Genomic DNA, 9755 nt, shown 5'->3' with positions numbered 1-9755 from the left:
GACTAGGTAAGAAATGAGGCAGAGAATGGCCTTTTTTCCCTAATCAAAAAAAAAATCAATCTGGGAGGGGAAGACCCTCAGGGTTTCTTGCCAAAACAGAAACGGTTGCTAGTTGCTAGTTACATTCACTCTGAGCTAATCTGGGCCCAAACAAGATCAAGTGGAGCTTGGCTTGGGACCTATTATTGGCCAATCAATGAGAGCCAGAGTGATTTGGGTTTAAGGCATGGTTCTTAAGAATGAAATCTGGTCTACAAACCCCAAGATATCTTTAGAGGTTTCAATGATCAAAATTCACATTCCTTTGGGCAGAACACCCCTAGGTAAGAATATGATACTGAAATAGAATGTTACTAGATGAAGATTTCCTCTTTTCAGCCCCACCACCAACTACATTTATTCTCTCCCTATATGAACAGCACATGTTTTTTTTTGATCAAACAGTTCTCTGAAAATATTTTTATATTGCTTTTTTTTTCTTGCGAGGCAATTGAGGTTAAGTGACTTGCCCAGAGTCACATAACTATTAAGTATTATGTGTCTGAGGCCACATTTGCACTCAGGTCCTCCTGACTCAAGGGCCAAGGCTCTGTCCACCTAGCTGCCCCCTACATTGCTCCTCTTAAGTATTGTAGTTTGCAACACTTTTTTCTTTCTTTTTTTTTTTCGTTGTTTTCAGAAAGGCTATTTGATATGATGGATAGAAAGTTAGCCTTGAAGCCAAAAAGACCTGGATTTAAGCCCTACCTCTGATACATACTGACCCTGACTCTGAACAAGTCAATTCACCCTTTAGTGCTCTAGTCTAGGCAACTTGCCAGCATGCATTGTAGCAAAAGGAATTTCCTCTTCTATGAGTTCCCCATACCAATGAAATCACAAGTCCAGTCCCTTATTGCTAACCCACATTCATTATGTTGCCTGGGTGATTCTCAACTTCAATTCTTCAGAGACTAACGTGCTCCATGACCCACACTCATACAAAATGTAGAGATAACTATAACATTCAATAATAAATGATAGATGCATTAGACAGGTGCAAAACACTATAGAGATGCCAATACTTGTCTGTTTAGCATTACATACCATATGAGCATAACTTAATTTTTGGAACATTGAGTCCCAACGTCTTAAGTCTGATGTACATCGTGGCGAGGTTTAAAGAAATACTTGTAAGGCAGTGAACTATTTTTCCCCTGCCCACTAGTATCAGGAGTAATAAATAATCTCTCCATAAATAATACAAAAAGGGAAACAGTGCTAGTGTATTTTCTGACAAGTTGCAAAATTCCTACTTGGAAGGGAAATAAAGGAGTAATTACATGCAAACAGAAACAGAAAATTCTCCAAATTCAAGGGAGTCAACAGTGAATTGAAAACATAACTTTGAAATGCTGGTGAATAAATCATTGTAGGACCTAATTTTATTGGAAATTATAGTCATTTCCTGTTTGTAGAAGTAAATTGCAGCTGGGGACCTATTTAGGTATGGCATGTATGTAACATCAATCCCTTAGGCATAAGGTAAGCCATTTTTAAAATACAATTAACCAACTGTATCATAGAATATGTAAGATGGTTAGAGTGAGTTTCTTCCCACCTTTATTCTTGTCAGTACAGAAGACCAATAGCTATTACCATCTTGGACACAGAGTGTAGGAGTCACAGGCTCTATGTGCTTAACAGATAGAAGCCAAAGCTATAACAAAGACAGGGTGACTAGAACTTTGCCCATAGATGCTGAAATTTTGATGACACTGCCATCTCTTGAACAACAGAAACAACAGAGACTTGCATCTAGTTTGTAAGAACAGTTAATTAAAATAAGAAAGAGAGTTACTTTATCCTTTCACACCAACTACCAGTCATATGCCTGGTAAGCTCCTTACCAGCCTCAGTTCACTTTGATCCTTTCCATGGATCTTGGAAGCTTTTCAGCTTCCCAGAATCAGTATCACCAGTATAGGGTCTCAATTGATTTTAGGGTGCCTTTCTTTTTTGTTTGTGCTGTTTTGTTTGGGTGCCAAAATTACTAATTATAATTTTGAGAGACTATTTTTTAAAAAGTATTATTAATTAGCTTCTTGGAGCTTGTTAATTAGCCCCTTATATAACTATAAAGAAATGAAGAGCAATTGTAGCATTAAGGCTCTTGGAGGTTAGGGTTAGAAAGAAAATTCAAGATCATCTGGGTTAACCTCCTTACGACTGAGGCCCAAATAACTTCCTGTGATTTACCCACAGCTTGTGACCTTGGGTTGTGTTCATGCCAGGAACAGAATCCAGGTCTTCTGAGACTGAGCCCAGGAATCTTTCCATTCAACTATGTTGTTCCCTGTGGATAAATATTTGTAAAGTATTTTGAGTTTTTCTACAGAATCCTATCAAAATTCAAAACATTTTCCAAGAACAGGAAAAACAATGGAGCTACCCAGAAATCAGTAGAAGGAAGCTAATGCTGCCATTAAAGTTTGGGAGTGTATGTGAATAAATACACACAAACAAATCAGAGCCCTTTCTTTATATCCATATCCATTTGTATTCTGGGCCACCAAACCAAAAAGTCAGAAATGGGCCCTTACCCTGTTTTGACTAAAACAAAAAGATCTCCAAAGAGATGGACCACTCCACCATCACCACCACCACCACCATGACCTCTTTAATGTAGCATCCTGCAATACAGAGATCACTCGCACATATCTATGCCTTGAAGACATCCAGAACCCCTAAAAGTGTGCTGGTCCCTTGTCAAGGCTCCTCTTATCCAAGGTCTCCTACAGAACCTGCTGCTCTCTCAGCTTCCTTAGCAACCAGAAAAGCACCACTGAGGACACAATTTTTCTCCCTCTGGTGTGTCAGTGGTAACAACAACAGCAACTAGCATGTATATAGCACCAACTCTGTGCCGCTCACTGGGCGAAACAAAAGTGCTTTACAAATATTATCTCATTTTATCATCACAATAGCCCTGAGAAGTTGGTAAAATGGTATCCTATTTTACAGTTGAGAAAACTGAGCAAGCAAAGCTTAAGCACTTACCCTGAGTCACACATCTAGTAAATGTCTGAAGTTGGATTCAGACTCAGATTTTCCTGACTCTGAGCCCAGCATTCTAGACACTGCATCACTAACTATAACAAAAGGTATTCTAGTCCTTATATTGGGCAGCTATGTGGCACAGTGGCTAGGGTTCTAGGCCAGGAGTCAGGAAAACCTGAGTTCAAATCCAGCCTCAGACATTTACTAGCTGTGTGATCCTAGGCAATTCACTTGACCCTGTTTGCCTCCATTTCCTCATCTGTAAAACGAGCTGGAGAAGGAAATGGCAAACCACTCCAATATCTCCACCAACAAAACCCAAAACGGGGTCACGAAGAGTCAGCCGTGACCAGACAACAACAAAGTCCTTATTCCTAGGAAATTAGAAATATGGATTTTTAAAATTGATTCTGTTGGAAAAAATGCAGATGAATCCAGTGAAAGCAATTCAACCCAGAGATATATGACAGGTAAGTGAAACCTGAGAAGCATTTATTTTCCCCTAAGAAGCATCTTTGTATACAGCAAGTGACATATGCATGCATTAGCAACATAATAGGTCATCCCAAGAGGCCAGAGTAATTTTCAGCTATGAGCGATGAAATATCAAGTTATAGAGGGAAGGCGTTAGAGTTTATCAAGCCCTTCTGGAAGCATAGCAATTTTCACCAGCAATGATGTATTCCCAGTAACATAAAATCTAAGGTTTTTAGAGCTGGGATGGATATCATTATCATTAGTCAGGTGGAACGGGAGGTAGAGGGCTTTGAACCCTAGATTTCATCAGTAAAGGGAACTCCCAGGGTAGAAACATCTTCCACAATATAGACTGGCGACTCCTCTGTACTTTATAGTCTTGAGAATCGCCTAGGGCACTGACACTTGACCATGGTCACACAACCAGTATATGTCAAAAACAGGACTTAAACCCAAATCTTCCTGACTCTATGGTTGGCCTTCAAACCCCAAAGCCATTCTGCTTCTCATTAATAACAGCAAACATTTGTAATAGCACTTGAAAGTTTACAACATTTTATATACATTATTTCATTTGATGCTCGTAATAGCCATGAGAGGTATGTAGAAGTATTATTATTGTCATTTTATAGGTTGGGAAACTGAAATTTAGAGAGAACATAGGATTTAGAGCTATAAGAGACCATAGAGATTATCTACTGCAACCCTCTCATTTCATTAAAAATTAAATAACTTTAAAAAAAAATTAACTAACTTTCCCAAGGTCACATGACTGAAACACTTAAACCTTGTTCAACCGACTCCAAATCCGGTACTTTCCCCACTATTCCCTGTTGCCTTTAAGTTTTAGAGCTCTCATTCACCCCTCTCATTTGCAAATGAGGAATCTGAGTCCCAGAGAAATAAAATGACACGTTCAGTATCATACAGGTAATTAATGGCAAAAACAACTATTGGGACTTGAACTAGACAGAAAAACTTTGAAGTCATAAAATTCTTTTACTTTAGCTGATTAACAAGTGCTATCCAAAAAAGGAAAAGAAAAGAAACTAATGTGGTTTAGAAAGTAATTCCTTTCTCTTGTCCCCCTACTATACTTTTGACAATTGCCTATACTGTATCAGCCTGTCTTACTGAGGAAAGGAGCAAAAGAATGGATACGCCAAATGTCTCAGGGCTTCCCAAGATTCTGGGCTCACACACATTAGATCCAATTCTGGGGACTGATCCCATGAAGGTCATTTTCTCCTTTTAGCTTTTTTGCTCCCACCCAATAATTTTGCTCCATGGAAATCTCCAATATAAAGTTTAGGCACAGGTCATGTGCAGATTTCTCCAAATGTGGATAATAGGATCCTCAGCTTCCCATTTCAGGACATTGAGTGACCCAGTAGGTACTCAGTGTATAGAGGATCAAGTATAAACCAACCTTTATTTTACCCCTACAGAACATACATGACACATGCTCCCTAGAAGCCAAGAATAAATACACAAACCTAAAACATTCCCCTCTCTCACCTTCTCCCTACCCCAGAAGGGACCTGAACTTGGAATTACTATCAAGGTAATCCTTTGTCATTCTACTGAGTTCCTCTCTCCCAGGCTTACAACCTTTACAAGTATTATTCTGGAGTAGTCTGAAAAACATTCTAAAAAGTAGTAGAAGGGATTTAGGCTCTTTAAAAAAATAATAATAAAGAGGGGCAGCTAGGTGGCGCAATGGATAGAGGACTGGCCCTGAAGTCAGGAGGACCTGAGTTCAAATCCAGCATCAGACCAAACACTTGACACTTACTAGCTGTGTGACCCTGGGCAAGTCACTTAACCGCAATTGCCTTAATAAATAAATGAATGAATGAATAAATAAATAAATGAATGAATGAATGAATGAATGAATAAATAAATAAATGAATGAATGAATGAATGATGGAATATCTTCCAACCTCCTCCATTCACTGCTTCTCCATCCTTCTAGTATCCATGTCAAATGGAATATTTTGATAATCTACTGCCAAGAACAGTGAGAAAGATACAGATAGCAGAAGGTACAGAAGTGGTCTATAAGAAAGTTTTACTATATTGCAAATGTAAAATCTGATTCAAGTGAAGGGAGATAGACATGATAGATCCCTGAAAGATGTAGTATAAAAAAATAGATTATTTCACCTAGAAATGGAACCAGTAGAAATAGGATGAGTAGGGAGAGTAGCTTGTTGAGCGTCTGGGAAACTGCCTTCTGATGAGGACAACTCAATCATGAACAATTTCTAAATGTCATTGTTGTTATTCAGTTGAGTCCAACTCTCTGTAATCCCATTTGCGATTTTTCTTGGCAAAGGTACTGGAGTGGTTTGCCATTTCCTTCTCCAGCTCATTTTACAAATGAGGAAATTGAGGCAAACAAGGTTAAGTGACTTGCCCAGGGTCACACAGCTTACCAGAGGTCAGATTTGAACTAAGGTCTTCTTGATTCCAGGCCCTGCACTCTATCCACTGCGACACCTAGCTGCCCCAATTTCTAAATGAGAGTGCAGTAACTTGGAACTAGGCCAAGCCCTCAAAGTTGTTACTTCATAGAGAAGTCTTTTTCCCTGGTTATAATTTCAATTATAACACACGTTTCTAGGTGAGTGAGAGAAGATATGAAGGGTATCTTTTTTTTTTCCCTTTACTCGAAGGAAATTGAACCTATGCATCGTAAGTCTTCAGCATGTGGCCGCACATGAAAAATGCAAACCTCATGCTTTTGAAGAGAAACAGAAGTATTTCTGCCCTTGTGACAAAGAAGTGTCCAAGAACAAAGCCAGGGGTATTTGAGCCCATGATTGGTACCCACTGGACTTTTTTGTTGTGATACATTTTTATGACCAGCTTTAAAGACATTGACCTGCTGGTCTCATTCTGGTTTTCATTCACTGTATCCTTCTTAAGAGAAGGAAAAATAGTCCCTAGGGAAAGGCAGCATTTTAATCTTTTAAAACTGCACCAAGTAATAGGATGCTAACTTGAAGCCTGCTGCTTCTCTCCCATCATATAGAGAAACGCTGCTTCAAACAGAGAAAGGGGAAAATGGTATGTGGTGGTGAGGAGGTGGATAAGAATCCCATATGTTAGAATCAAAATGCCCAGGCCACCACATGCTATGCCTTGTTCACCTTGGGCAATGTAGGAAGATGGAAATATTCCCCTTTGTTGAAACAGTATTTCTAATTAAATTAAAGTCCATAGCAATTTAGCTTGGTGGTGAGGACAGGCCATCTCATCTCCTCATTTTTTCTAAACTGTATCTAGATCACACAAGGGGCAGAGGGACAGGGAAATTGCTTAAGGTCTGGCCTGATGTTTTCTCCCGTACAAACATACAATTAGGCTGTCTTAACCTCCCCACTCAGCAATAAACACCACTTCACAGGCTAATTTACAGGCCAAAGTCACAGAAGGAACTGGAAGGAGCTCTCTAGGAGACACACACCCCTACCATTCAGCTCCAAGAGGCATTTCACCATCTCAAGTTAGCAAAAAATGTAGAATAATAATAACAACAACTTTTTTTGCACTTAACCACAAACTAAAATGAGATTGAACTGAAGGCTATATATTCAAACTTTGAATTCACCAGCTAATTAAAAAAAACACATTTGTGATGAGAGAGAGAGAGAAGGAGGGAGGGAGGACGGGAGGGAGGAAGAGAGAGAGAGAGAGAGAGAAGAGAGAGAGAGAGAGAGAGAGAGAGAGAGAGAGAGAGAGAGAGAGAGAGAGAGAATATGTAGTAATTGGCCGTGTCCTAGGAATGTCTTTTACTTACATTATTTGGAGAGACAGTGGTCTCAATAATATTGACTTTACTGACACTTCTCCATTTTTCTGCCCCCCATAATTATGTGTCAGTCAGCAGCACCTAGCTGCTAGAGCTTCCAACGTGAATTTCTTCAGACACTGAGAGGCAGGAGCTGAGGAGTATGGGCCTTGTTCCTCCAACTAGATTGATTTCCCCAATCCATCTCCTAGAATGACTACCATGTTGGAAAAAGTGGGGAGAGGGGGAGAATTCCATAGCAGACCAGCAGCAAATATTCAGGGAAGCTCAGTAGACATTTTTCTTGATAATTTTTTTTCATTGCCCAAATTTTTCTGGGGAGGGTGGGGAGGGGGTGGGAGGTAGGGGGTTGGTTGGGGGTCTGGGGACAGTGAAAGAGAAATGAAAGGAGAAGGGATGTAAGAAAAGGGGAAAGTATTCGAAGAGGTCTGAGGTACAGAATGAGATATGTATTCTCAGTCTTGGCCAACGCATGGCTTTGTTTTACTGGGCTTAACACATTTGTTATAAAGAAGGACTTCTGAGAGTAGGGACATGAGAGTGATAGGTTAGTGGGTTGTGATATATATGACCAAAAAAAGATGTCAGTAAAACTTTTTTTAATGCAAAAAGAAAAATGTTTTAAAGTTCAGAAGAGGACACAAATAGAGCAGTTTTGTTATTTCCTTATTAAATTATATATTTATATAATATACATAATGTACTTTTTTAAATGTGCATAAGAAAAGTTCACAGTTTCTTACACAGATCTCATTCTCTGTGCTTCTTGATGATTATTAAATTCACAATAAAAAGGGCAGCTAGATGGTGTAGTGGATAGAGCTCTGGCCTTGGAGTCAGGAGGACCTGAGTTCAAATCTGGCCTCAGATATTTGACACTTATGAGCTGTTTATGACACTTAACCCTAATTGCCTCACAAAAAAAAATTAAATTAAATTAAAAATAAATTAAAAATAAATAAATAAATTCACAATAAAAAAGAAAATTAAAAATAAAATAAAAGGTAAGGAGATATCACTGACAGGGAATGTTGCAGGCAGGGGAGTGCTCTATGTTGTGTGTATATGTGTGTGCGTGTATTTCACAGTGCAGTCTTGGTTATTCTCAGACTATATTTTAAAGTTAAATGTAAACCTTGAAGGATTATTCACATCATAATACTTTATCAATAAATTGAGTTAAAAATACATTAATTAGAATGTGATTATAAAAGGCAAATTGATATGTTGGATAACTGAATAGAGTGAATAAATCTGTAATTGGGTAATATTTTTGTCTAATATCTGTTTTTATCTCAAACTTAGCGCTCTTGTAACACTACAAATAAAACAAGCTAATCATTCAGATAGCTTTTAAAAATCACAACTTTATACTTGTCTGCATAAGAAATAGAAATAATTAGACAATGATCCTGTTAAATTAATTAATAGGCAACCAAAGGAGAACAATTCAACCTCCCCTTTCTTGATCCCTCCCCCAATTGGACTTTCAAATTTTCCTTGGACAGTACCCATAATTAAGAATGTTACTTGGTCCATATATTTTAAAATGCTATTCTTTATGATAATAAAAAATCATATATTTTCTATAAAAAATAATACTCTTATTTCCATATAACACTTATGTATGAGCTAAAACCTTTTCTCTCCTGGCAAGTGGAAATCCCTTGATCTGATGAAGGTCTCATGATCTTGGCCTGAAGCCAATGTCGAAAAAATGCTATTGCTAGAATTTCAGTAAAGGCACATCTTCAATCCTTTAAATTTACAGAAACAGCATTTCTGAAATCATTTGATGAGATTTAGCCTTAAACTCATTCTTATCATAATAAAGAGAGTAACATGAGGGTCTCTTGAAATTGTGGCTCTGAGCTGTTGAGTCTATTAAGACAGACATCTGAAGGTAAAACATATATTTACATAGATATAGATACAGATGATATAGATATAGACATAGATATAGATATAGATATAGATGTAGATGTAGATATAAAACCTGTGTCCTTGTGATAGCATCCCCAGTTGATCTATCATTATCTTAGAAAACTCATTTCCCATATATATTATGTCAGCAATTCCCTTTTTAATGACACATTTGCAATCTTTAATATATTTGAGGGGGACCTCCTAATTAGTCTATTAAATTAATTAGTTATTGGTTAATTATCTAATTAGTCTATTAAACCTTTCTGTCTTTTGAAACTCCAAAATAACTGAAAATTACTGAAAGCAAGGGAATATACTGCCATTAAGAATTGGAATAAAATGTTTGTTCCAACTAGATGATACCCACTTTCTGAGTCATTTCAATCCTTTTTCTTCCTTCATTATAAATCTACCAGAAAAGCACTGCTTACACAGCCCACTTAGGTATACATCCAGACCTTTTAGTGTCAGGTAATTCAATAATTTTCCTATAATT

Source organism: Phascolarctos cinereus, unplaced genomic scaffold (assembly GCF_003287225.1).
Source record: "Phascolarctos cinereus isolate Bilbo 61053 unplaced genomic scaffold, phaCin_HiC Scaffold_5;HRSCAF=322, whole genome shotgun sequence".
In the NCBI taxonomy this organism is placed as follows: domain Eukaryota; kingdom Metazoa; phylum Chordata; class Mammalia; order Diprotodontia; family Phascolarctidae; genus Phascolarctos; species Phascolarctos cinereus.
Note: the sequence above shows the minus strand (reverse complement) of the source record.